The sequence below is a fragment of the Canis lupus genome, chromosome 1 (assembly GCF_048164855.1).
Source record: "Canis lupus baileyi chromosome 1, mCanLup2.hap1, whole genome shotgun sequence".
Classification (NCBI taxonomy): Eukaryota; Metazoa; Chordata; class Mammalia; order Carnivora; family Canidae; genus Canis; species Canis lupus.
This window is the reverse complement of record NC_132838.1, coordinates 81,011,600-81,039,579: the sequence shown is the minus strand read 5'-3', so window position 1 is coordinate 81,039,579 and position 27,980 is coordinate 81,011,600. Positions and strand designations below refer to the sequence as shown.

General features: G+C 40.2%; 1 long non-coding RNA gene across 2 annotated transcripts in view; it reads left to right on the top strand.

Moving 5' to 3' along the window:
* The first annotated feature begins 1,388 nt into the window (after nt 1-1,388).
* The window catches only part of LOC140639120 (uncharacterized), a 230,600-nt gene continuing 204,008 nt past the window's right edge, over nt 1,389-27,980 (top strand). The window contains exon 1 of one of the 2 annotated variants that reach the window (XR_012035974.1): nt 1,389-1,457. This is a non-coding gene — a long non-coding RNA (uncharacterized lncRNA). The remainder of the gene's footprint in view (nt 1,458-27,980) is intronic. The other variant, XR_012035978.1, reaches the window with a different exon arrangement.

The window sequence follows — 27,980 nt, the reverse complement described above, 5'->3', positions numbered from 1 at the left end:
GAGAAGTCTGATGGCAGCCTGATTCTGTATGTGCTTCATGTTTTGTAGATGACCAGTAGTGTGGTCCTCCCTTCTGGAAGCTGTTTGAGCAGTTGCATTGGCCAGACATCATGGTGTCCGAATCATGCCCAGAGGCATGAAATGGGGAAGTCGTGAGAATTTCAGTCCAGAGGTAGGATCTGTGTGACTCAGTGGGTCCCTTTTGAAACTTGGCTTCTATTGTCAATTTCTCTGCAAGGCTTAGGTAGAGGTTTTCATTCTTCATGCATTCATGGTTAGTGAGAATTAATGAATGCCCACGATTTACTGATGGATGGCACAGCTGAATTAAAGGATATAGAATGCCCAGCCTGTGTTTTAGGAACTCTAGTTCCTTCAGAGGTAAGATACAATTGACACAAGCCTTTGTCTTTCACTAGTACTTTATATTTTAAATTCTGTTTGTTGTTTGTTTTGCTCCCCTTCTGGGGAGCCAGAAGGTAACCGCAAGTTGCAGTTCAAGTTGGTATTGTTATGATTGTTTTTATATTGTTATTATTATAAAACGGATGTGTGCCTTTGTTTGTAAGTAACATAACATGTGTTCCATTGTGAATTGTAAATTGTGGTTTTGGAAATGCTCTGGTAAGCCACACTGGGAGGATGAGTTATATAAAAAGGGCTGGACATATTTTGGAGTACATCTCTGCTTATCCAGATGAATCTTAAGAGTCACTGGTCTATACCGGGTCTGGACACATCCTTGTTCAATTGCAACTTTTCCCTAGGGCCTAGAGATAGAGCTTTTGAAGGTGGCAGGTAGGTATAAGTTGACATAAAAGAGGCAAAATGGAGAGCCAGAATGGTTCATATATTTGAGAGAAGACATAGGAGTAACAATTTCTTGGCTATTAAAATCTTTATGTGGAGATTTGTGACATAAATACATCAGTCTACTGAGAAGGGGGATAAAAGCTCTCTCTTTTGTGTAACTAGAAAAATAATAGCCCCTATCCAGGAGGACATTTTGAGGATGTCTCCTACTGACACCATGATTCTGCCATGTTCTAAAATATTTATTGAAAGAGATAAGAATCATCAATAATTGTTACTTGATGGAGGTTTGTGGAAATATGCTCTTGCAAGCTCTGAGAACCATGTGGTTCTATTCAGAACAAATAATGAAGGTCAAAAGCACCATGGCGCTTACTTTGCCACAGTGCATTAAAAATTATATTCTTTGTCTGAAAGCTGCTGAATCTGATACACCACTTTGAATGCTTCCAGTGCATTAGTGGGGTAGGACATATGATGGTGACTCTATGTGTGGATGACCTTTGTGCATAGAATTAGGGGATGGCAGAAGGCAGAGTGATTTCGGTTACCACATTCTAGAATTATAGATCTATAGAAGGCTTCCGGAATCAGGAAGCTGAGATAACCTGGTCATGTGCAAGAGGGATTTTTATCTGAAAAAGGTAACTTTTCTTCTGCTTTTTTTCTGGCAAGATAGGGTCTACGGTGAGAGAGGAAGAAAACCACGGTATGTTGACTTTCTGCTTCCCTTCACAAAACACCCAACTCACCTGGCTGGTTTGTTTGTTTGTTTGTTTTTTAATCAGCCAAGCAGTTTAGGCTGGACAAACCACCGTACTTTCTGATTTTTATCCATTAACTTTATATGCTCATTACTCTCTATACAATTTTTTTTTCTCTTCTTTTCTCCATCACGATCTCTTCACCTGTCTCCTCTTCCTGTCTCTTAGTTCTTTCACTGTTGTTTGGTCATTCGTTCATTCAATGAGTACCCATGGAAGACGTTCTCTGTCTAAAGCGCTATGTAACATGCTTGGTCCAGAAATGGGTAACATTTGGTTCTAATCCTAAAGGACCTCACAGCCTACTTCGTGAGGGTTAGAAGAAGATAATCTAGAAGTTATATTTGTGCTTTGATTATCTTGATGCTTTGGGAGTATAGAATTCTTTTGTGTATATGTATTCCCCAGCTATGTGCTGTAAAAATACACAGAGATAAGTGAAGTAGTTAACTCTGTGGTCCTGGTGTTTGTAGTGTAGACTCTGGTCCCCCCACCCTTGATCCCTCCTTACATTTCTTTCCTGTCTGTGGTAAACAGACAGACCCCTCCATGACCACCGCCAACCCTGGGCTTCCTCTTCTGGAAAGCTCTTATTTCAAGGCTATTGTTTAAAAGCTGTATTTTTGGTCAGTGTGCTCCCATATCATTACTATTGTTACTTTTTTTTTTAAAGATGATATTTATTTATTCATGAGAGACACAGAGACATAGGCAGAGGGAGAAGCAGGCTCCCCACGGAGAGCTTGATGCAGACTGGATGCCAGGACTCCAGGATCATGACCTGAGCCAAAGGCAGACGCTCAACCACTGATCCACCCAGGTGCCCCCACTGCTATCATTACTTAAAGAGGGCAGATAGGCTCAATGCACAAACTAAGAGGAGGGAATAAAGGGCTAGAGAATTTCAGTTCTGATTTTTGCAACTTTTCTCAGTTATTCTTTTAGAAAGTGCAAAATGGATACTTCCTCACACTCACAGTGCTTTCTGGTTCTCTCCTGTTGAAAAAAGACATCCACTTCTGACACTTAAAAAAAAAAAAAAGAAAGAAAGAAAGAAAGAGTCTCTTGGTGGTAAGAGACTCTTTGTTTCCTGTTCCTGGATCCTTCTAGGCACTCTTGGTTGCAAAGCTTCCTCAGAGTTGCAGGGCAGATCCCCAAGGCCCTGGCTCAGCGGGCTCCATGTGGGCCTCCCTGGCGTTCAGCAAAGTGACTCCTGACAGCACCGTTCATCATGCCAGCTCTCTCAAGAGCACAAGCAGAAAGGCACCTCATGTTCACTTCACAACCACAGAATCTTCATGCAGATCTATTCTGACGTGACTGCGACAGCAAAATAATTTTCAAAATGTTTTACGACCCCAGGCACCTCTAAAATAGCTTCACTTGTTACTTCCGTAGCCTCAAATCAGAATTAGACTAAATATCAGGGGGGATGGCAACAACACATTAGCCTGTCAAGCAGGAAGATCTGAACTTATGGGGAGTGTAGCATGGTCTAGAGATAGAAACCGTAGGGGAAAGTGCACTTAACTATGCGCCATATGCTGCTAGGTTAATATGGACTAAGCATTGGGAGACAGTTGGGAAGCGAGAAGCATTTGATAGTCTTGATTTGCATAGTGCTTTACAGTTTGTAATATATCCCCATATACGCTTTCTCTTTTTATTTTCATCACAGACTTCTAAGTGGGGTGGGGTGTGTATTGTCTCCGCATTACAGAAACAGCATCCAGCAAGTTCAAGACTGTGTCGGACCCAGCAGGAACCGTTTGTGCTCTGAGATGTGACTTTCACTCACCATTGCCCTCTGAATAGAATACCTAACACATTGCCTGGTATATAGTTGGCACTTAAATAGTTTCTAAATAACTCATGGAACGGCTGAGCTGGAACTTAAATCTAGGGCACTTCCATCTGGAGGTGAGGTGTCGATTGCCTTCCTGAGAGGGGAAAAGTAACTTAGAATCCCAGTATTGCTGTGGACGTGACGGTTAAAATTTTGTTCCAGAGCATAATCGCTACCCTGGGCTGGGAGAGCTGCATATTGAGTAAGGTAGGGCAGGCCTGAAGATGAGATTCAGGGATAAAAATGAGCATGGGTGCCAGAGAGACAGGTAGCCAGGGAGAAAAATCCATGTCCATAGCTCAAGAACCATGGTTAAGGGTCAGCCAGTCTAAGGTTTGTGTTTAGGCCACTTGTCCCCATTCTACATATGAGGAACTTGAGGCAGGAGAAGGATTTTGGCTACCGTCACCTTGAGTTGAAGATTATTTTATTCTCAAGTTCAGGTTCTCATTCACTACACTTGTCTGCCTCTGCGGGACCTGGTACTCACCACAGTTCCGTGGGATCAGCTAAGTGAAATCAATGCATCATGTGAGTCTTGTCCATTATCTACCAGGGAGACAGATGTGTGAGTAGCAACATATACCCTGTGATTGAGGCTGTGATCAGGGAGAGAGGAGCATGCAGTAGGGCTGCATGACAGCGCTGAGACTCCAAGGAGTTTGGTGGGGTTGCGGGAGTGGGGGGTAGTGTTGCAGCAGGAAGAGGGTGTAGCATGAGCAAGGGTAGAGAGAGAAGCCAGCCTTTGGAGTGATTGGAATGCCCCCTCTCAAGAGGCTGAAAGTGAGTAACAGCCAGATTCTAAAGGTCTGGTGCTGTCCCATGCTGGGGTTTGAACTTGATGAAGAAGCATCTGAAGCATCGGAAAAGCCACTGGAGAAATCTCTGCAGGGAGTTGCTTTGAATACCTGTACACTGTAGAAACACACTCTACCTCATTTCTTAGAAGTGTTTGCCGTTTTTAAAGGGGGCTCTGAAACTCTCCATTTTACAGAACCATGTATTTCAAAGAAGTAATTCCAAACTAGAATTTGTAATACCTGGGGAGAGATTTAAAAGCATATTACATAGTTGTAAAGGAAAGAGGGCAAGACATATAATTAATGTTGATGACACTATATACATTAGGGGATTTTCTTTATATCTGAGGGCAGGGTCTGCAGTCCATCTTTAACCTTTCTGGCTTTGAAAACCCTGCAGGATATTAAATGCATCAAAAGGCCATTAACAGTATATTTGTCTACAGTAGGGAAGAAGACTGCTTTCTGATCCATGTAAATATCCCTTATTGATTTAAAAAAATCAGCCTGACAAAGTATAAAGTAGATATTTAAAATGTGCATAGTGCATGAAATTACCTCACATTACTAGTAAATGCATGCCTTGTAGCAATTATGTCACTTATGCTTACACTAATTAAGTGTTGATGTGTGAGCAGTAAGTTGCAATGATGTCGTTAACTAATGTACATAAATATTCCCTTTAAACTGTAATTGCACTTTGCCACAACGTAAAAGAAGGCAAGCTCAATTTAGGAATTATGTAGGACTGTTCTTTGAGAAAATGTTAACGAACTCTGTAAAGGGAGGGTTTGGTTCCAGAGTGCTATTTCAATTATAAGAGGGGGAAGAAAAACTGGGGAGGGGAGAAGGAAGGGTTTCAGGAGTGTCATTTACAAATCTGTGGAGAACATTTACATAGTCTCTTTTTTGAGACATGAGTGAGTGTCAACTGCACAGACTGAGTTTTTCAAGCGAAGGAGCTGACCAGACTTCATGCACAGGCTGTCCCCAGCAGAGAGACACTGCACTGCGTTTCTGTCACAGGAACTTAGCTTATCCTAGGGAAATTTGTAGTGGCGTACTCATTTCCTTTAGTGAAGATTTATGATGCCCAACGATGATGTGATTTTATTTTTAACTCTAAAACTCTGAACTCTCTTTGTTCCCCCCAGAAACCAAGGCCCAGCCAGGTAGCACGAGAGGGGATGTGTCATCCTGAATTGCTTCTGCAACAGGAGTTCATACAGGATGGTGAAGCTTCTGTGGTTTGGAGTCAGAGGGCTCAGAATTCACTAACTAGGTATCTGAGCCCTCGGGGACACACATTATTCTCATTTTGTGGCTGCTAATGACCCCCCTCTGAAAATAGTAAGGTTATTTTCTAAAAATATTCCTCCCTCTGCCAAGAACAAAAGAAAGACTAGTGCCCCTTACAGAGCTTAAAACAAAGTTTGTTGACTCATGCTAAGAAGGAAATGAGCAAAGTGGGGAGAAAGGCCTGGCTATAATTATTAGCGACAGCATCTAGGGTAACAGCAGTCAGCAGACAAACCTCAATTAGGCTGGCAGCCCCAGCCCCTAGTGGGGCCGGAGTGTGAAGTGCGTGGTAAAGAGTTTGAGCTTTCTTTGACTTTACTTTGGCCTCCAGTTTTAGAGTTTAGTTTGTCATTTGAGGTTTGAACATTAGGTGAAATGAGAGGCCATTTTCTTGCTATTTGTTCTTGACATTTCTTAATTCATAGAATTTTAAGTGATGTATAATCTATGCTTAGTATACTATTCTCAGTGTCCAAAAAAGATTACTTTTAGGTGAAATCATTCTGTTGGGATGTATTTTTAGTACCTGAATGACTTCATTTTCTTGGATGGGCCTTATTACACTTGAATCAGTCAGGAGAGACTATGTTTTGCTGGAATGACACACAACCCCATGCTCTGTGGCTTAAAACAACAAAAGGTTATTTCTGGGTCATGTTTTATGTTCATCACATATCAATAGAAGGTTCTGTTCACCATAATCATTCAGGGGTCTGATAGAATAATAGCCAGTCTCCATGTCTGAAGGAAAAGAGGGCTTAGGGGCACTTGGGTGGTTCAGTGGTTAAGTGTGTCTACCTTTAGCTTGGGTCCTGATCCCCGGGTCCTAGGATCGAGTCCCGCATCAGGCTCCCTGCGAGGAGCCTGATTCTCTCTCTGCCTATGTCTCTGCCGCTCTCTGTGTCTCTCATGAATAAATAAACAATATCTTTTTTTTTAAAAAAAGAGGGCTCTAGAAGGCCTCTCAGGGATTAGCTACTCTTGAGTGGCATCTCTTAGTGGCACACCCCACCCAAACATAAGAGGGCAAGTAAATATAATCCAAACATGTGCTGGGAGGGAGAGAATTAGGTGTTTTTGGCAAACAGATACCACGATATTTACTTTTCTTACACTGAATTTCAAATTTGAACAAAGTGTTCATTGAGTGACTTCTGTAAGACAGTAACTATGCTAATGCTTTTTCATGCTATTTTAACCATCAGCAAAGAGGATGAAAAGGAAGGTTCTTAGGATCAAACCATTTTATTACCAGCGAGCTAACACACACACTGGCCAGGTTCCCGTCTGCCACACCCATTGTAAGTGAAATGTCAGTGCCAAGCACAGAAGATGAATTTCATAGTCATTTTCTTTGTACAGTTGGAATGTTTGCATTGAATATTTTTTAAATTAAAAGATACTATATTATAAAAATAGCTTGCATGAAATTATAAAGAAGAAAACATTAAAAAATACCAGCAGTAAAATTTCTTCAAGAATTAAAATGACTGAAAACTTATTAAATTGTTGCTGGAAATCTGTATTGAAGATTTAGTTGAGGTTCTGCACTGAAATTTAAATCCTGTGTAGCTCAGACACTTTGGTAATGTCTCTCCCTAATGGTGGGCACTTGAGCAAGTAAGCCATCAATTTTTGGAGTATTTATCTCTTAGATCCATATAGTTCTTGTTGATCTAAAGATCTCTTCAAGTAATTCTTGTAATTTTAAACAACTGACTTTGAGTTTTACTGAATGGAAAAGAAAAGAATTAATTGCATTTGTTTAATTTTTATTTTATTGAGTGGGTAAAATAGAAGGGTTACAGATAGGTTAAGGGGTTGGGAGGTTGGGAAGTCTGTGGATGGTGTAATAGCATTAGGTAGGAGAGGCTTTGTTCCCCCCACCTGAAAAATACCTCAGTCATTGTAGATTGGGCATGTTTCAGGTATTAAAAGCAGTCATGACTTACAAGACTGCAGACTCAAATCTGAGGGACAGTAGCTGAATTTATTTCTTGTTGGCCAAGAGGGACCTGCAACTGGCAATGAGCCCTCTTGAAGCAAGCAAAAGTCAGGGTTTATGAAGAATTTGGAATAAGTATTGGGTGTGTTAGATTAAATTTAAATGAAGGGATCCCTGGGTGGCGCAGCGGTTTAGCGCCTGCCTTCAGCCCAGGGCGCGATCCTGGAGACCCGGGATCGAATCCCACGTTGGGCTCCCGGGGCATGGAGCCTGCTTCTCCCTCTGCCTGTGTCTCTGCCTCTCTCTCTCTCTCTCTCTCTCTCTGTGTGTGACTATCATAAATAAATAAATAAAAAATTAAATTTAAATGAAGCAGCATTGTGATTGGTGAAGTAATTAATCAGATTAGTTAACATTGGCGATTAATTGGCTAGGGTTTGGCAGTAGTTGGTGTGGTGGTGGTTTGCTGACCGGGTGATTTAATGCAAAGGTTAGGTGTTTCAGGCATGAGTGCAAAGTTCTTTTTTACATTCTCATAAGGGTTCTCATCTTACCTTCAAAGCTCACTTTCTTTCTTCCACTGTCTATAATAGTCACTGGAGACTTCCATTATATATAAGAAGTCTAAAGCTAATCCTTTTCATATTGTAGCTTATAGATGAGATTCAATATACAAAAAATGTTTGAGTCTTTACCTTTATCATATGACAGGGGGTTTGCTTTCCAGTGGTATTTATCATCTGGGTCTGGTGAGGGAGTCAGAATTCAACATATGTGAGTGTGAACAAGAATGGTAAGAGCTGTGAGAGAAGTCTGGATACCATAGTGAGGACATGATGGAGAGAATGCTCAATTGTGTATTCATAACCTGGGTTTTTAGTTAAGTCTTGAAAGGTAAGCCTCCATCTATGAGGCCATGAGTTCAGTCGAGGGATTCTGGGCAAAGAGGAGGGTATGTGGAAAAGCAGAGGACTGTTTTAAGTCACACTTTTCAGGGGACCGTGAGCAGTTCCATGTGCGCCGTGGAGTGATTTGTTTTTCTCCTTCCCTCACCCTCACTTTCTACCCGGCTTCCCCAGGTCTTGCTGTGGACTGAAGTCAGGTTAATGGAGGGCACCTTTGGGAATACAACTGGAAGTTGGCAAAAGACTAAACGTTTTTAACGTAATAACTGTGTTGGAGGTATGGAGAAGAAAGATCTAATTGTTTCTAAGATATTTAACCTTGAAACTAGTTCATAAGAAGAGCCTCCCACCTCCTCTATCCACAGAGTTGGAAGCACCTACACACTTCGAGGTCCCAGCTGGCTCAGAAGAAGGAATTAAATGCTGACAGCCTCTCCGGAAACCCAGAGATAAAATAAGTGAAGTGGGTACAGAGAGGAAAGAATTTACAAAGATGAAGGGTTTGTGTTGAAGAGGGAAAAATAATGAGGTACAGGATAGATTAGGATGGTTTAGGTGATAGGTCTGGCTTTCAACAGTAAGGGGAATTTATTGACTCATTTAGTAAATAACCCAAATAAATGTCCACCATGTCTTCAGGAATGAAACCCCATTTGTGTGTATATGTGTGTGTGGTTCTCTGAGTATTTGGCCTCACTCTCTGCCCACGTTTATGTTGGATTTATCCTTAGTCTGACATTATAGTGGCAAAGTAGCTGCTAGCTAGCAGCTTCAGGCTGCAAGCTTCCTTCTTCACAGCCAGAGGAAGTAACAGGATGCCTTCCCACATTCCTCAAAGTCCAGATCTTTATTATGATTGGAGCATCTTAGATCACGTGCCTGCCTCTGAATCAATACTAGAGGCCAGAAGAATGCTCTGAGCTGTTTGGAATAGGGCCAATTTACATACCCATCCCTGAACCATTCACCTCACTGTGGTGAGGGGTAGCCTCACTTGGTTTAAACCAACTAGAGCCTCTTGGAGTGAATCCAACTGAAGCTTCAAAGTTTTTTCTCAGCAGGAAAAATTGGAGAATTGAGGAAATATTCTCCAAGAGAAAAATATTCTGGGGAGGCAAGCATAAAGTCCATTTCATGGGACCATCTGTGATACCCCAAATTCTACATTGAAGATCTCAGGCTTTTTGAAAGGCCTGACTTTCCTTTCTCGAAAGACCTGGGGCATAAAAGACTGAGCCTAAATGGAACACTTGCTTGTATTGCTAACTTCATGAGACAAGAGCATGTTCTTTCAATTCTGGACTGCATCACTCCACCCTTTACCCTGGCTCTGGAATTACAGCCAAGTCAGGATAATGAGAGGGGACCACATTAAGGAATTCAGCATTTCTCCTGAAAAATTTTAGAATTAGCCCAGAAGAATTTTGAGGTAAGAAGGTTTATGATGAGGCTTAGAGTCTGGAAGGGCAACAGTATTACTTGATTGGAGAATGAGAAGAAGAGACATTAGGCAGAAGTTTGGGCTATTTAAGGCCATAAGAGCAGTGAGGACAGAGGTGAGGGTCCTACTGAAAAGACTGAAGGAACGATCTAAGGGTTTAATAAACAAATCAAGAGCACCTGGTGGTGAGAGCGTTTGGTGAGAGAGAATGGAGAATCTCTAGAGGAATGGCTGTGAGTGTCATGGTGCCTTTTTCTGAAAGGAAAGGAATAATTACAAAATACTCATATCTTGGTGCAGACTAAAAAAATAATAATGATTGTTTTTCCTTTTTATTTTCTTATGGTGAAAGTGTGTAGTAAGAGGTCATAGAATAAAGACAGTTTGCAAAGGTCTGAAACTCCATTTCCTTTCATCTGCTGAATTTCCGGCCACCAGTGAATACAGAGGCCTATGTTTTTTGTTCTTTTTCCTTTAGATGAAGGACTCTGAAGACGGATGTTTTCTCCTAAATTGTTCATGTTAGTGGAGGTGCTAGTTGGTGGGGGAAGTTTAATAACTGAAAAGTAAAGGGATATTGTTGAAAACACAGGTTTCATCTTACAGGAAAATTCCAATATTCCTGACTACTAAGTCATTGTGAGTCTTGAGAGTAAACTCTCTCTAGGTTAGAAATTTTAAAGGTTAATAATTGCTGGAGACTAGCTATAGTTCTTTTATTCCTTAATGGTTTTGAATGAAACATGATAGATGGAATTAAAACATAAAAACTTAGACCAAATCAGGTGGACTTGGATTTAGAATTTTTTTGCTCAGGAAAGAATGTGAGTTTCATTCACCTTGCCATCAAAAGGCAAGACAAACTGATTATTAAACAAATTTGTGCTACCTCATTGTTAGGATGTAATGTGGGTTTCCCACTGTTAGCCTTGATGGGTGATACCGCCGTTAAAATCATTTGTTTTTTTTTATATGGACTATTGGAGTCTTGTCTGGTTGAACAAAGGTCTCTCGTTGCTTTATAACTCAAGACAAACACTTTGCTGAGAAGAATCATTTGGAAAACTTGGCATATATAAATAACCACCAGCTCCTGTTTGGTTTCATTACTATGTCATAGGAAGTAAACTTAGGGATAGGAGCTAGATTGCCTAAGATACATTTATTGCTTTTTCTGTACAGTGAAATTCCAGAGTAGAGAGAGGATTTATAAAGTAACTGTTCTCTTCACATGTGTGTGTTGAGTAGGCTTCTACCACCAACTTTATTTTCTGCCTCAAGTTGCTTGGGTCTGAGAAGACTCTACAAACCTGTTGAGTCCTAGTGACTATACCTCTAGATCTTGTCTCCTCAATAGCAATGGAATAATGATACATTCCCTACCAGCCTAACAAATTTCTTATGAAGATTAAATGTTAGTACGTGGTAAGTGTCTACAATTTCTGACTTTGTAAGTGCCTCCCTCACCTCCACTTGCTGTCACAATGAAGCCTACGTGGCCTGCGAAATAAGGCTTTCCGTGGTCTGATCTTGCTTTTTCTTGTCCAACTCCTCACCTTCCCCTCACCCTCACTACTTATACCTTCTATTCTACACACCAGATATAATGTCATTTGGTCTACTTATGGTTTCCACAGATAGTTCTATCTCATACTCCTGGGTGTTTTCTCTGCTCATTCTCTCTACTCCACATGCTTATTGTCAGGAGGAATTTTAGGAACTCTCTAGGTTTCTAGACCCTTCACCCCCTCTTCCAGAAGAACTGGACTCAAGGCAGATGTTGGCAGTAAGGCAATGAGTATTGAGGGAAGACTGAGGAAGGTTTCTGAAGCTCCCCATTTTTCTTGATGATGGATATAGAAAGCATAGGGAGTCAGTACTGTCTCTGATTTTATAGATGGGGCATCTGAGTTGCAAAGGACTTAAATGATTTGTCCAAGGAGATAAAACTAGAAACTTGTAGATTTGGGATTTGAACCTACGCAGTCTGACCAAACAACTAGGGCATTTCCTTTGTGCTATATAGAGTATGGTAGATAACTATTTGCTTATTCCTGCCCTATCCTGCTGTGTCTTTTCCTTCATTCTAATCTAGGCTGCAAGGCTTAGTAAAACTTGACTGAAAACATAAGTGTAATGGAAAGGACACACATGTAGAAAGTAAACATTTGTAGTGAAAGAACCATTAATGCAAAGATGTGCTTCCTTTGATGAACTCTCACTCTTTCTCTCTTTATTATTTTGTTTTATTTTTTGAAGATTTTATTTATTTATTCATGAGAGACACACACAGAGAGGCAGAGACACAGGCAGAGGGAGAAGCAGGCTCCCTGCAAGGAGCCTGATGTGAGACTTGATTCCAGGACCCTGGGATCATGCCCTAGGCCTAAGGCAGATATTTAACTGCAGAGCCACCCAGGTGCCCCTCTTTCTCTCTTTAAATAGCTGACCGATTCCGAGGATTCCTACCTGCTGCCAGTGGGAAGAGTACTCCTTTTTTTTTTTTTTTAAATAAATTTATTTTTTATTGGTGTTCAATTTACCAACATACAGAATAACACCCAGTGCTCATCCCGTCAAGTGCCCCCCTCAGTGCCCGTCACCCATTCACCTCCACCCCCCACCCTCCTCCCCTTCCACCACCCCTAGTTCGTTTCCCAGAGTTAGGAGTCTTTATGTTCTGTCTCCCTTTCTGATATTTCCAACACATTTCTTCTCCCTTCCCTTATATTCCCTTTCACTATTATTTATATTCCCCAAATGAATGAGAACATACACTGTTTGTCCTTCTCCGATTGACTTACTTCACTCAGCATAATACCCTCCAGTTCCATCCACATTGAAGCAAATGGTGGGTATTTGTCATTTCTAATGGCTGAGGAATATTCCATTGTATACATAAACCACATCCTCTTTATCCATTCATCTTTCGATGGACACCGAGGCTCCTTCCACAGTTTGGCTATTGTGGATATTGCAGCTAAACAATCGGGGTGCAGGTGTCCCAGCGTTTCATTGCATCTGAATCTTTGGGGTAAATCCCAGCAGTGCAATTGCTGGGTCGAAGGGCAGGTCTATTTTTAACTCTTTGAGGAACCTCCACACAGTTTTCCAGGGTGGCTGCACCAGTTCACATTCCCACCCACAGTGTAAGAGGGTTCCCTTTTCTCTGCATCCTCTCCAACATTTGTGGTTTCCTGCCAGGTTAATTTTCTCCATTCTCACTGGTTTGAGGTGGTATCTCTTTTTTTTTTTTTTATTTTTTTATTTTTTATTTATTTATTTATGATAGTCACAGAGAGAGAGAGGCAGAGACAGAGACACAGGCAGAGGGAGATGCAGGCTCCATGCACCAGGAGCCTGACGTGGGATTTGATCCTGAGTCTCCAGGATCGCGCCCTGGGCCAAAGGCAGGCGCCAAACCGCTGCGCCACCCAGGGATCCCTTGAGGTGGTATCTCATTGTGGTTTTGATTTGTATTTCCCTGATGGCAAGTGATGCAGAGCATTTTTTCATGTGCGTGTTGGCCATGTCTATGTCTTCCTCTGTGATATTTCTCTTCATGTCTTTTGCCCATTTCATGATTGGATTGTTTGTTTCTTTGCTGTTGAGTTTAATAAGTTCTTTATAGATCATGGAAACTAGCCCTTTATCTGATGCGTCATTTGCAAATATCTTCTCCCATTCTGTAGGTTGTCTTTTAGTTTTGTTGACTGTATCCTTTGCTGTGCAAAAGCTTCTTATCTTGATGAAGTCCCAATAGTTCATTTTTGCTTTTGTTTCTTTTGCCTTCCTGGATGTATCTTGCAAGAAGTTACTGTGGCCGAGTTCAAAAAGGGTGTTGCCTGTGTTCTCCTCTAGGATTTTGATGGACTCCTGTCTCACATTTAGATCTTTCATCCATTTTGAGTTTATCTTTGTGTATGGTGCAAGAGAGTGGTCTAGTTTCATTCTTCTGCATGTGGATGTCCAATTTTCCCAGCACCATTTATTGAAGAGACTGTCTTGCTTCCAATGGATAGTCTTTCCTCCTTTATCGAATATTAGTTGACCATAAAGTTCAGGGTCCACTTCTGGGTTCTCTATTCTGTTCCACTGATCTATGTGTCTGTTTTTGTGCCAGTACCACACTGTCTTGATGACCACAGCTTTGTAGTACAACCTGAAATCTGGCATTGTGATGCCCCCAGATATGGTTTTCTTTTTTAAATTCCCCTGGCTATTCGGGGTCTTTTCTGATTCCACACAAATCTTAAAATAATTTGTTCCAACTCTCTGAAGAAAGTCCATGGTATTTTGATAGGGATTGCATTAGACGTGTAAATTGCCCTGGGTAACATTGACATTTTCACAATATTAATTCTGCCAATCCATGAGCATGGAATATTTTTCCATCTCTTTGTGTCTTCCTCAATTTCTTTCAGAAGTGTTCTATAGTTTTGAGGGTATAGATCCTTTACCTCTTTGGTTAGGTTTATTCCTAGGTATCTTATGCTTTTGGGTGCAATTGTAAATGGGATTGACTCCTATATTTCTCTTTCTTCAGTCTCATTGTTAGTGTATAGAAATGCCACTGATTTCTGGGCATTGATTTTCTATCCTGCCATGCTACCAAATTGCTGTATGAGTTCTAGCAATCTTGGGGTGGAGTCTTTTGGGTTTTCTGTGTAGCGTATCATGTCATCGGCGAAGAGGGAGAGTTTGACTTCTTCTTTGCCAATTTGAATGCCTTGAATGTCTTTTTGTTGCCTGATTGCTGAGGCTAGGACTTCCAGTACTATGTTGAATAGCAGTGTAGAGAGTGGACATCCCTGTCTTGTTCCTGATCTTAGGGGAAAGGCTCCCAGTGCTTCCCCATTGAGAATGATATTTGCTGTGGACTTTTTGTAGATGGCTTTTAAGATGTTGAGGAATGTTCCCTCTATCCCTACACTCTGAAGAGTTTTGATCAGGAATGGATGCTGTATTTTGTCAAATGCTTTCTCTGCATCCAATGAGAGGATCATATGGTTCTTGGTTTTTCTCTTGTTGATATGATGAATCACATTGATTGTTTTACGAGTGTTGAACCAGCCTTGTGTCCCGGAGATAAATCCTACTTGGTCATGGTGAATAATTGTCTTAATGTACTGTTGGATCCTATTGGCTAGTATCTTGTTGAGAATTTTTGCATCCATGTTCATCAGGGATATTGGTCTGTAATTCTCCTTTTTGGTGGGGTCTTTGTCTGGTTTTGGAATTAAGGTGATGCTGGCCTCATAGAACGAATTTGGAAGTATTCCATCTCTTTCTATCTTTCCAAACAGCTTTAGTAGAATAGGTATGGTTTCTTCTTTAAATGTTTGATAGAATTCCCCTGGGAAGCCATCTGGCCCTGGACTTTTGTGTCTTGGGAGGTTTTTGATGACTGCTTCAATTTCCTCCCTGGTTATTGGCCTGTTCAGGTTTTCTATTTCTTCCTGTTCCAGTTTTGATAGTTCGTGGCTTTCCAGGAATGCGTCCATTTCTTCTAGATTGCCTAATTTATTGGCGTATAGCTGTTCATAATATGTTTTTAAAATTGTTTGTATTCTTTGGTGTTGGTAGTGATCTCTCCTTTCTCATTCATGATTTTATTAATTTGAGTCTTCTCTCTCTTCTTTTTAATAAGGCTGGCTAATGGTTTATCTATCTTATTAATTCTTTCAAAGAACCAATTCCTGGTTTTGTTGATCTGTTCCACAGTTCTTCTGGTCTCGATTTCATTGAGTTCTGCTCGAATCTTTATTAACTCTCTTCTTCTGCTGGGTGTAGGATCTATTTGCTGTTTTTTCTCTAGCTCCTTAATGTGTACGGTTAGCTTTTGTATTTGAGTTCTTTCCAGTTTTTGAATGGATGCTTGTATTGCTATGTATTTCCCCCTTAGGACCTCTTTTGCTGCATCCCAAAGATTTTGAACGGTTGTATCTTCATTCTCATTAGTTTCCATGAATGTTTTTAATTCTTCCTTAATTTCCTGGTTGACCCTTTCATCTTTTAGCAGGATGGTCCTTAACCTCCACGTGTTTGAGGTCCTTCCCAACTTCTTGTTGTGATTTAGTTCTAATTTCAAGGCATTATGGTCTCAGAATATGCAGGGGACGATCCCAATCTTTTGGTATCGGTTCAGATTTGTGACCCAGTATGTGGTCTATTCTGGAGAAAGTTCCATGTGCACTTGAGAAGAATGTGTATTCAGTTGGGTTTGGATGTAAAGTTCTGTAGATATCTGTGAAATCCATCTGGTCCAGTGTATCATTTAAAGCTCTCGTTTCTTTGGAGATGTTGTGTTTAGAAGACCTATCGAGTATAGAAAGAGCTAGATTGAAGTCACCAAGTATAAGTGTATTATTATCTAAGTATTTCTTCACTTTGGTTGTTAATTGATTTAAATATTTGGCAGCTCCCACATTCGGGCATATATATTGAGGATTGTTAAGTCCTCTTGTTGGATAGATCCTTTAAGTATGATACAGTGTCCCTCTTCATCTCTCACTACAGTCTTCGGGGTAAATTTTAGTTTATCTGATAGTTTATCTGATATAAGGATGGTACCCCTACTTTCTTTTGAGGACTATTTAAATGGTAAATGGTTCTCCAACCTTTTATTTTCAGGTTGTAGGTGTCCTTCTGTCTAAAATGAGTCTCTTGTAGACAGCAAATAGATGGGTCCTGCTTTTTTATCGTCTGAAACCCTGCGCCTTTTGATGGGGTCATTAAGCCCGTTCACGTTCAGAGTTACTATTGAAAGATATGAGTTTAGTGTCATCATGATATCTATTCAGTCCTTGTTTTTGTGGATTGTTCCACTGAACTTCTTCTTAAAGGGGAATTTTAAGAGTCCCCCTTAAAATATCTTGCAGAACTGGTTTGCAGGTCACATATTCTTTCAGTTCCTGCCTGTCTTGGAAGCTCTTTATCTCTCCTTCCATTTTGAATGAGAGCCTTGCTGGATAAAGTATTCTTGGTTGCATGTTCTTCTCATTTAGGACCTGAATATATCCTGCCTGCCCTTTCTGGCCTGCCAGGTCTCTGTGGAGAGGTCTGCTGTTACCCTAATACTCCTCCCCATAAAACTCAGGGATTTCTTGTCTCTTGCTTTATCTTTGGAATTTGCAAGCTTCACTATTAAATGTCGAGGTGTTGAACGGTGATTTTATTGATTTTAGGGGGGGGATCTCTCTATTTCCTGGATCTGAATGCCTGTTTTATTGATTTTAGGGGGGGATCTCTCTATTTCCTGGATCTGAATGCCTGTTTCCCTTCCCAGATTAGGAAAGTTTTCAGCTATGATTTGTTCAAATACATATTCTGGCCCTCTGTCCCTTTCAGCACCCTCGGGAACCCCAATTAAATGTAGGGTTTTCTTCCTCAGGCTGTCGTTTATTTCCCTTAATCTATGCTCATGGTCTTTTAATTGTTTGTCTCTTTTTTCCTCAGTTTCCCTCTTTGCCATCAACTTGTCTTCTATATCACTCACTCGTTCTTCCACCTCGTTAACCCTCGTCATTAGGACTTCTAGTTTGGATTGCATCTCATTCAATTCATTTTTAATTTCTGCCTGATTGGATCTAAATTCTGCAGTCATGAAGTCTCTTGAGTCTTTTATGCTTTTTTCTAGAGCCACCAGTAGCTGTATAATAGTGCTTCTGAATTGGCTTTCTGACATTGAATTGTAATCCAGATTTTGTAACTCTGTGGGAGAGAGGACTGTTTCTGATTCTTTCTTTTGAGGTGAGGTTTTCCTTCTAGTCATTTTGCTCAGTGCAGAGTGGTCAAAAACAAGTTGTATTGGGAAAAGGAGAAAAAGAGAGGAGAGAAAGAAGGAAAGAAAAGAGAAAAAGAAAAAAGGAAGAAAAAAAAAGAGAAGAAAAAGAGAAAGAAAAAGAAAGGAAAAAAAAAGGGTGGGGGAAGCAAACAGAAATCAAAAGAAAAAAAAAAAACACGAGGGAGTAATTTCTGATTCTGTATACTTTAAGTCCCTTGACTTCCCCTGGAACTTGTCCGTCTAGCTGGTCTTCTGGGGGAGGGGCCTTTGTGCTGATTTTCAGGTGTTAGCACTTGGGGGAGCTGCTCTGCCCCCTGCCTGGTGCAGGGCTCAGTGGGGGTTGTTTACCCCGTGAGGCCCCAGGAGGAACAACCACAGTGGCGGGGCCAGCTCTGGAGCCCTGGATTCAGCTCCCGCAGGAACTAGGAGCTCTCGGTCTGCAGGGCCTGGAGGCTCCGGGGCGGGGCCGCTGATCTGCTCAGCTCGCGGCATGAGCGTCCTTGCTGTCCTGGGCCCTCCCGGCCTCTGCCTGTCCCGGGGGAGGCCGGATCCTGGGCTGTGTCCCGGCGCCCTGTGCTCCCGGGGCCTGCGCTGTTGGATTCGCGCTCCCGCCCCACAGCCCCCTCCGCGGAGCCGCCGCCCGAGCCCCTCCGAGCTGCTCCGGGTCCCGCCGTGCGCGCTGCAGCCCTTAGGGAGCTCGGCGCACTCTCCCGGGGCGCAGGTGTCTGTTAGTGTCCCAGGGAGCCCGAGGGCATCCCCGCCCTCCTGGGGTCCTGCTCTAACTCCCTGCAAGGCCTTTCCGCCCGGGAAGGTTGGTGCAGCTCCTGCTTCTCCAGGACGGGGCTCTCCTGTCCTGGGGACATTCGCCCCGGCCTCAGCCCGGCTCCTCGCGGGGCCCCTCCCCCTTGGATGCCTTTTGTTTCTTTCTTTTTCCCCACCTTCCTACCTTGATAGAAGCACAAACTCTTCTCACTGTAGTATTCCGGCTGGTCTCTCTTTAAATCTCAGGCCGAATTCATAGATTTTCAGGATAATTTGAAGGTAATCTAGGTAATTTGGTGGGGACAGGTGATTTGGGGACCCTACTCTTCTGCCATCTTGCCCCTCCTCTCTCTGGGAAGAGTATTCCATCAGGCGCCAGTAGCTTACCTTTCTTTGGAGTCTGTGTTTCCACCATTCCCTATCTCATATCTGCTTCTAAGTCAGTTTACCCATTCTGGTTATTTATTTCTGAGTAACAAACAACCCTAAACCTCATTCATTTAAAATAACATCCTTTTGACCTAACATGGTTTTGAGGGTAGAATTTTGGATAGCTCTCAGCTTCTGTTCTACTTTGCGTTAACTGGAATCATTGGATGATATCCAGCAGAAGGCAAGGCTGGTCTGGAGGGACTGGGAACACTTTCTTGGAGGCGATAGCTGGAAGGCTGGAATCAGCCATCTCCTTCCCCTTTCCATGTTGTGTCATAAACCCTCAAGGCTTCTCCATGTGGCCTCTTCAACAGGGCGGTTAGATCTTTCACTGACATCTTAGGGCCTGCTACTCTTGAATATATTCTTCATCTCACGTGTTTGCTTTTTGACCTTAAAAAGCTTGTAGTGAATATTCCAGGGAGAGGAAGTGGAAGCTGCCAGTGTCCCAAGACCTAGAAGCTGCCACATGTCCCTTCTGCCATATTCTATTGGTCAAAGTGTCACTGAGCCTAGTCCACATTTGAAGGGAAGGGTCAGAGACTCTCATCTCCTGATGTAGGCAGTGTTAAGTAGGTAGTGGATATCACTGATCAACCACAATAACCTTCTGCAGAAAGCTGCTCTGTTCAGAGTGAAGGCAGGGAGACAGTACAGAGCAGTGGTCAGACACCTAGACTCTGGTGGTTTTATGAATTAAGATCCTGAGCCCATTATTTACTCACTGTGTGCTTTGGGGCATTTGAGCACTCTATGCTGCAGTTTCCTCATTTAAAAAAAAAACAGAACTAATATTCATCCCTACTTCATACAGTGTGGGAAGTTAATGCGTCCTTTATTCACATAGGACAAAGCCCAGTCGCTAATGGAGAACTGTAAAGATGATCTCTTTTTAGTGGCAGAGTAGTACCACTAGTCATTGTCTCTGTGCCTTTGTTCCTGGAGGGGGTCATGGCTGTCCTTTACTAAATGGCCCAGTGACATGACATCAGCCTCCTTCCCAGCAAAATCTCCTCCTGCCCACCCCCCAAAAAAAACCCCGATACTCATAGATCCTCCAAAAGGGCGGCCTCTCATCACCAAAGCTAATGAAGAAAATTCCTGGTGGATTTTCTTGACCTTGAACAATGCAGGCTTTACTGCTCTTAGGACCAGAGTTGGTTACAGCACTGTCTCACACCTATCAGAACGCTTTTTAAATTGTGTTGAAATTAGCTGTTTAATCATCTGTCTCTCCTATTAGACTGTGAATTACTTGAGAGTAGGAATTTGAAGCTTCGTCTTTTCATTTCCAGGGCTTAACAAGATACCTAGCAATAGGCGTTCAATATATTTGTCAAAGGACTGACAGTATTTTCTTCATTATTCGGGCAAAATACAGGTGGGTCAGAGTGACTGTAGAAGTTGTACTAGTGAATAAAATGTTAGAATTACATTCTTACAGGACATTTTTAATAGCTAAAAAAGCAAATACATGTCATGAAGAATATAATTCAGGAGTCATAATTAAATAATGCTTTCTTTATTTCTTCTCAATATATATGTTAGGTCCTAAATTTAACTCAGATGCCAGTTACAAATTTTCTTTTTTTTTGCTATGTAATAAGTGATGTATCATGGCTCCACTGTACTTTAGTATCACCTGAAATTATGGCTTCTCTCATACTCACATTTGTGTTCTGGTTTATTATTTTTTATGTATCTATCATTTCTCATCACTTTCTGAAGTTTTGGGCTTTTTACCTTTCCATTGTGTGGGCATTGAGTTCTGGAAAACATATTTTGTTTTCCCTCTTGGTTTTGTAACTCTACCTCTTGGTTTTCCAGACAACTTCAGATTTGCCCTTTTATCACTCCTTTCACAGAATGTTGACATTGCTTTTGGTTTTCAGTGGCTCTCTATTGCTTATCCTCCATTCCTCAAGGATTATGTATCACATTTAGGTCATTGTTCAGTGCCCCTGTTTCCAAACAAAATCCAGTTTCTTGAGTTAGTTGGGTCCTCGTGGATATAAATGGAGTGGAGAATGACAATCACAACAAATGAATGATGGCCAAAGCTGTCCTAACGAAGGTCCCTAAACCCTACTGAGAAAACAAAACAAAACAAACAAACAAAAAAACCAAGCCTCTCATTTTGTTGGCTGAATACACAAAGTAAAACATTAAAAAAAATTAGATGTAGACAATATTCCTCCACTCTTTTCCTAAGTGGATTCCCCACTGGGATCACCAAGTGTAACCCTGAATAAGTACAAATGTTGTAAAGTCATTATTACATCCTGGATCTTACTTGGTTTGCTGCAATATTTCTTTCACTTTGTAGTGCATGCTTGCTTAAAATCCATAACCTTGATCACTCATTTCATTTGTTGATTTAATAAAGACTGTGAAACTTCTGGGTTGACTTAAAAAATAATGAAACTAGCTAATTTTTAACAAATATCTAAGTGTGGTTGCAATGCATGCACTGTGTTGAACATATGGGGGATGTTATTGTAATTGGGTCCTTCGTTTCTAAGAGCCTCTCAAAGAAGATCCTAGGTGTTAAAGCTGAATTTTAGTCTTTGAGTCTTAATCCCCAAACTTTATGGATAAGAAATATAAAGTCTGAAAGGTTAAATGACCTTGGGAAATGCATTTAACAACTTTTTTTGCATTTCAATTTCCTCATCTAAAAAATGGAACTCATAATGTCCCATTCATGAGGTTGTCATAAGAATTAAAGTCGATAATAAAGGTATGGTGCTTAACCAACTACTGCCTATAGTAAGTTCCCAATAAATGGTATCTTTTTAAAGATTATTGTTGGCTATGGTTATATAAATAGGAGGTGGTAAAGCAGGGATACAAATCCAGTTCTCTCAAGTCTATTGTTTTATATAGTTCTCCATGCCATAAATATATTATTTTCCAGTTTGGGAAAAATTTCTTTCAGTCAAGTCATATTTGGAAATAGGTGTTAATTGTCAGATTGCTGTTTATTTTCACCATATCACAACAGAAACAGAAACAATATTTCAAACAAAAACCATAGCCCTCAAACTTTGTGTGTGCACTGCTTAAATATAGCATTAAGTTAAAAGTCAAATATTTTTTTAAAGTTAAGACTTTCTAATATAGACACAGATTAAATGTCACCCATTTGTTCTGCTAAGCATCCCAAATGCTACAGGATTTGCTCCAGATTGTAATTCCTATTAGATCTTTTGCACTTTCATTGCTTATCAGTTTATCTTGCAGCTATTATAGTAGTGGTCAATCTGGGCTATCTCTTCCTGAGGGTCAGGAGTAAATCCTGCTGCCCTGTCCCATTTGTAGGATTCCCATTCAGAACTGGGCAGCAGCCAGTGCTGCTGGGAGGCTGGTGAATTGGATGCTCACCAGCCCTCTGTTCTTGGAAAGCCTATCTTCTTATCACTTTATGTTAAATATGGATGGGAAAGGCTCTCCTAATCTAACCTTCTGTGTTTATCCAGCTCTGAAATGCAAGCATTACTTTCTTATGGAAGCCTGAATGGAACAATATTTAATGGAGCCCCACACAGCTGAAACATGCTGCTAGGTCTTCAGTATACATCTCGCTTGTCCTCTGTATTGTTATATTAAAGCAAGATTTGCATGACTTTAGTGCCATGGGTAGTTTTTCCACTTAGTGGAGGCTAACTTTTTCAATATAAGCTTTGTGTTTGTATAAAATTATGTCTACTTCTTTGTCTTCTCCTCTTTCTTGATTTCAGGCATCTATCTATATTCACTCATCAGCTTTAACCCTAAAAGCAATGGTGCTTGTATTAGTGTTCTCCAGAGAAATAGAATAATAGAATATATATATATATATTATAAGGAATTGGATCACGTGATTATGAAAGCTGACAAGTCCTACCATCTGCAGTCAGCAAGCTGGAAATCCAGGAGAGCCAGTGTTGTAGTTCCAGTCTAAACGCAGGAAAAACCCAATGTCTCAGCTCAAGGCAAGCCAACAGGAAGAATTTCCCCCTTTTGCAGGAGGGTCAGCTTTTTTGTTCTAGTCAGGCCTTCAACTGATTGGATGAGGCTCACCTATATTATAGAGGGAAATTTTTATTCAGTCTACCCATTTAAATGTTACTCTTGCCTAGAAACACACTCACAGGAACACACAGACTAATGCTTGACCAAATGTCTGGGCATTCCATGGCTCAGTCAAATTAATACATAAATTAACCGTCACATGCCAACATATGTGTAAATTAGACATATTATTCAGCTAAGCCTTAGTATCTCTCTTGGCATAAATAAAAAATAATATGAAATTCAATGTGTAAAGTCAACTAAATGACAATGTATGCAAAACACTTAGCTCTATGTTTTAGTTTTAAATGTTCATTAGATGTTTATTGGACCTTTTCATTCTCCTTGTCTCTGAACATTTCTTTCCATCTGTTTATGTTCTGTATTGAATTATTAATTTTAATATTTTTTCCAGTTTATTCATTCCTTATTCAGCTGTGTCTAAATTTTTGTTCAGTGTATTGACATTTTAATTTGATTTTTATTTTAGATATAGCATGAGTCATGGGAGGTACAGAGGCAGAGGGGGAGAGAGAACCCCAAGCAGATTTCATGTTAAGCTCTGTCTGATGCAGGAATCCATCCCAGGACCTTGAGATCACAACTTTAGCCAAAATCAAGATTTGCATGCTTAACCAACTGAGCCACCCAGGCACCTCAGGAAAATATTTTTTACATGTAGAATCTCTATTCAGTTCATTCCAGATATGCTTTGCTTTCCTTCATTGTTTCTTGTTCGTTTTTAGTGTATAAAGATTTTAATTTCTCTCTTCTTTTATGTCTTCTTTAATGGCCTCTCAGTAATGAAGGATTTATTTAGCTATATGCAAAAGTATAAACTCCAAAGAGAAGTATGAATACATATAAGAATAGCAAAATATATTTTAGTGAGAGGGAGTACGTGTGAGTGGGGGGAGGAGCGGAGTAAGAGGGAGAGAGAGAATCTCCAGCAGACTTCTCTCTGAGCATGAAGCCCTATGCAGGGCTTGATCTCATGGACCCTGAGATTATGACCTGAGCTGAAATCAAGAATCTGATGCTTAAACGACTGAGCCACCCAGGTGCCTGCAAAATACTTTTTAATCCATTTTTTAAAGCCTCCATTATACAAAATTTAAAGACAAATCACAGATTGGGAAAAGATATCTTCAGTGTATGTAACATAATAAGTATTGATACCAAAAATGTGGATATTAAGGAGGGCAATTGTGATGAGCACTGGGTATTATATGTAAGGGGTGAATCACTAAATTCACTCCTGAAACCAATATCACACTATCTACTAAGTAGAATTAAAATAGAAACCTTAAATAAAAAACCAAAATCAATATGCTGCAAAATTTATGAGAAATGGAATTTTGAAACTTAAAATAAAAATAAAACATAAATAGAACTATTATAGAACAAATGGGAAAAAAAACAATTTATATAAAAAAAGATACTCACAAGCTGTTCATTGACAAGGAAACCCAAATGACAAACATAAGAAATTTGTTATATTGTGGGAAATTTTTTTTTGTAAATTTATTTTTTATTGGTGTTCAATTGGCCAACATATAGAATAACACCCAGTGGTCATCCCATCAACTGTCTCCCTCAGTGCCTGTCACCCAGTCACCTCGACCCCCACCCACCTCCCTTTCCCCCACCCCTAGTTCGTTTCCCAGAGTTAGGAGTCTCTCATGTTCTGTCTCCCTTTCTGATATTTCTCACTCATTTTTTTCTCCTTTCCCCTTTATTCCCTTTCACTATTTTTTATATTCCCCAAATGAATGAGACAAATAATGTTTGTCCTTCTCCAATTGACTTATTTCACTCAGCATAATACCCTCCAGTTCCATCCACGTCGAAGCAAATGGTGGGTATTTGTTATTTCTAATGGCTGAGTAATATTCCATTGTATACATAGACCACATCTTCTTTATCCATTCATCTTTCAATGGACACCGAGGGTCCTTCCACAGTTTGGCTATTGTGGACATATTATGAGCAGCTATACACCAATAAATTAGGCAATCTAGGAGAAATGGACGCATTCCTGAAAAACCACAAACTATCAAAACTGGAACAGGAAGAAATAGAAAACCTGAACAGGCCAGTAACCAGGGAGGAAATTGAAGCAGTCATCAAAAACCTCCCAAGACACAAAAGTCCAGGGCCAGATGGCTTCTCAGGGGAATTCTATCAAACGTTTAAAGAAACCATACTTATTCTACTAAAGCTGTTCGGAAAGATAGAAAGAGATGGAATACTTCCAAACTCATTCTATGAGGCCAGCATCACCTTAATTCCAAAACCAAAGACCCCACGAAAAAGGAGAATTATAGACCAATATCCCTGATGAACATGGATGCAAAAATTCTCAACAAGATACTAGCCAATAGGATCTAACAATACATTAAGAAGATTATTCACCACATGACCAAGTGGGATTTATCCCCTCGATGCAAAGCTGGTTCCACACTCGTAAAGCAATCAGTGTGATTGATCATATCAGCAAGAGAAAAAACAAGAACCATATGATCCTCTCAATGGATGTAGAGAAAGCATTTGACAAAATAACAGCATCCATTCCTGATCAAAACTCTTCAGAGTGTAGAGATAGAGGGAACATTCCTCAGCATCTTAAAAGCCATCCATGAAAAGCCCGCAGCAAATATCATTCTCAATGGGGAAGCACTGGGAGCCTTTCCCCTAAGATCAGGAACACGACAGGGATGTCCACTCTCACCCCTGATATTCAACATAGTACTAGAAGTCCTAGCCTCAGCCATCAGGCAACAAAAAGAAATAAAAGGTATTCCAATTGGCAAAGAAGTCAAACTCTCCCTCTTCGTAGATGACATGATACTGTACGTAGAAAACCCAAAAGACTCCACCCCAAGATTGCTAGAACTCATACAGCAATTCGGCAGTGTGGCAGGATACAAAATCAATGCCCAGAAATCAGTGGCATTTCTATACACTAACAATGAGACTGAAGAAAGAGAAATTAAGGAGTCAATCCCATTTACAATTGCACCCAAAAGCATAAGATACCTAGGAATAAGCCTAACCAAAGAGGTAAAGGATCTATACTCTAAAAACTACAGAATACTTCTGAAAGAAATTGAGGAAGACGCAAAGAGATGGAAAAATATTCCATGCTCATGGATTGGAAGAATTAATATTGTGAAAATGTCAATGTTACCCAGGGCAATTTACACGTCTAATGCAATCCCTATCAAAATACCATGGACTTTCTTCAGAGAGTTGGGACAAATTATTTTAAGATTTGTGTGGAATCAGAAAAGACCCCGAATAGCCAGGGGAGTTTTAAAAAAGAAAACCATATCTGGGGGCATCACAATGCCAGATTTCAGGTTGTACTACAAAGCTGTGGTCATCAAGACAGTGTGGTACTGGCACAAAAACAGACGCATAGATCAGTGGAACAGAATAGAGAATCCAGAAGTGGACCCTGAACTTTATGGTCAACTAATATTCGATAAAGGAGGAAAGACTATCCATTGGAAGCAAGACAGTCTCTTCAATAAATGGTGCTGGGAAAATTGGACATCCACATGCAGAAGAATGAAACTAGACCACTCTCTTTCACCAGACACAAAGATAAACTCAAAATGGATGAAAGATCTAAATGTGAGACAGGAGTCCATCAGAATCCTAGAGGAGAACACAGGCAACACCCTTTTTGAACTCGGCCACAGTAACTTCTTGCAAGATACATCCAGGAAGGCAAAAGAAACAAAAGCAAAAATGAACTATTGGGACTTCATCAAGATAAGAAGCTTTTGCACAGCAAAGGATACAGTCAACAAAACTAAAAGACAACCTACAGAATGGGAGAAGATATTTGCAAATGACGTATCAGATAAAGGGCTAGTATCCAAGATCCGTAAAGAACTTATTAAACTCAACAGCAAAGAAACAAACAATCCAATCATGAAATGGGCAAAAGACATGAACTGACACAAAGAGATGGAAAAATATTCCAAGCTCATGGATTGGAAGAATTAATATTGTGAAAATGTCAATGCTACCTAGGGCAATTTACACATTTAGTTACTTTCCCGTAGTGAAACTCTCATATAAGTCTACAAGTATTTGTGACAAGGACCTTAATTACCTCTTTCTGTAGTGAGAAAATCTTAAAACTCTCATATAAGTCTACAAGTGTTTGTGACAAGGACCTTAATTACCTCTTTCTGTAGTGAGAAAATCTTAAAATCTTTCTGTAGTGAGAAAATCTTAAGTAAAATCTATGTGGCCATTTGGTAGAACTCTTAAGCTGAGTGAAAAAAAATTATAGTAAAATAGCATTTATGTAAGATGTAAAGATACAAAGAAATACTATATATTGCTAACAGACACATATTGGGGAAGAAAGTATAAAGATTGACAAATGTGTATACAAAATCAGAATAGCACTTTCCATTGTGCAGGCAGATAGAGGCTATGGAATGGGGAGATGTACAAGGGCTGGCTTAACCAAATCTGTAATTTTTCATAAACTATAAAAATATGAAGTTATATATCAGTGTTAGCATTTATTAATTCTACATAGATGTATGGGTATCTTTTGCACTATTCTTTGAAATATTACATTAAAATTATTAGAAACTAGTAAGGCTCTCAATAATAATTAAACAAAACTTGGCCTGAGTAAGTTGTATAGATGAAGTCATTGAGGAGATAAGTGATTTTTGTAACTTATGTAACTTTTTGATTCTAAGAAGGTATTATTGGGATTGTTTGTCTATAGTTGGGCATAGTAGACTTTTTTGATCCTTAGTATGTCTGTTTTATTTGTTGTAATGTCTCCAGTTTCATTTCTGAATTTGTTTACTTGAGGCCTTTGTTGTATCTTCATTTATTTGTCTGAAGTTTTGTCAATTTTGTTTATCTTTTCAAAGACTAACTCTTAGTCTTGTTTATCTTTTCTGTTCTTTTTCTGTTTCATTTATTTTTGCCTTAATCTTTATTATTTTTTTCTTCAGATATTGGGCTTAGTTTTTCTTTTTTTAATTCCTTGAGGTATAATTTTAGATGCTTGAGATCTTTATTTTTTAAATGTAGGTGTTCATAGTTATCAGCTTTCCTCTTATAATTGCTTTTGATGGATCCCGTAAGTTTT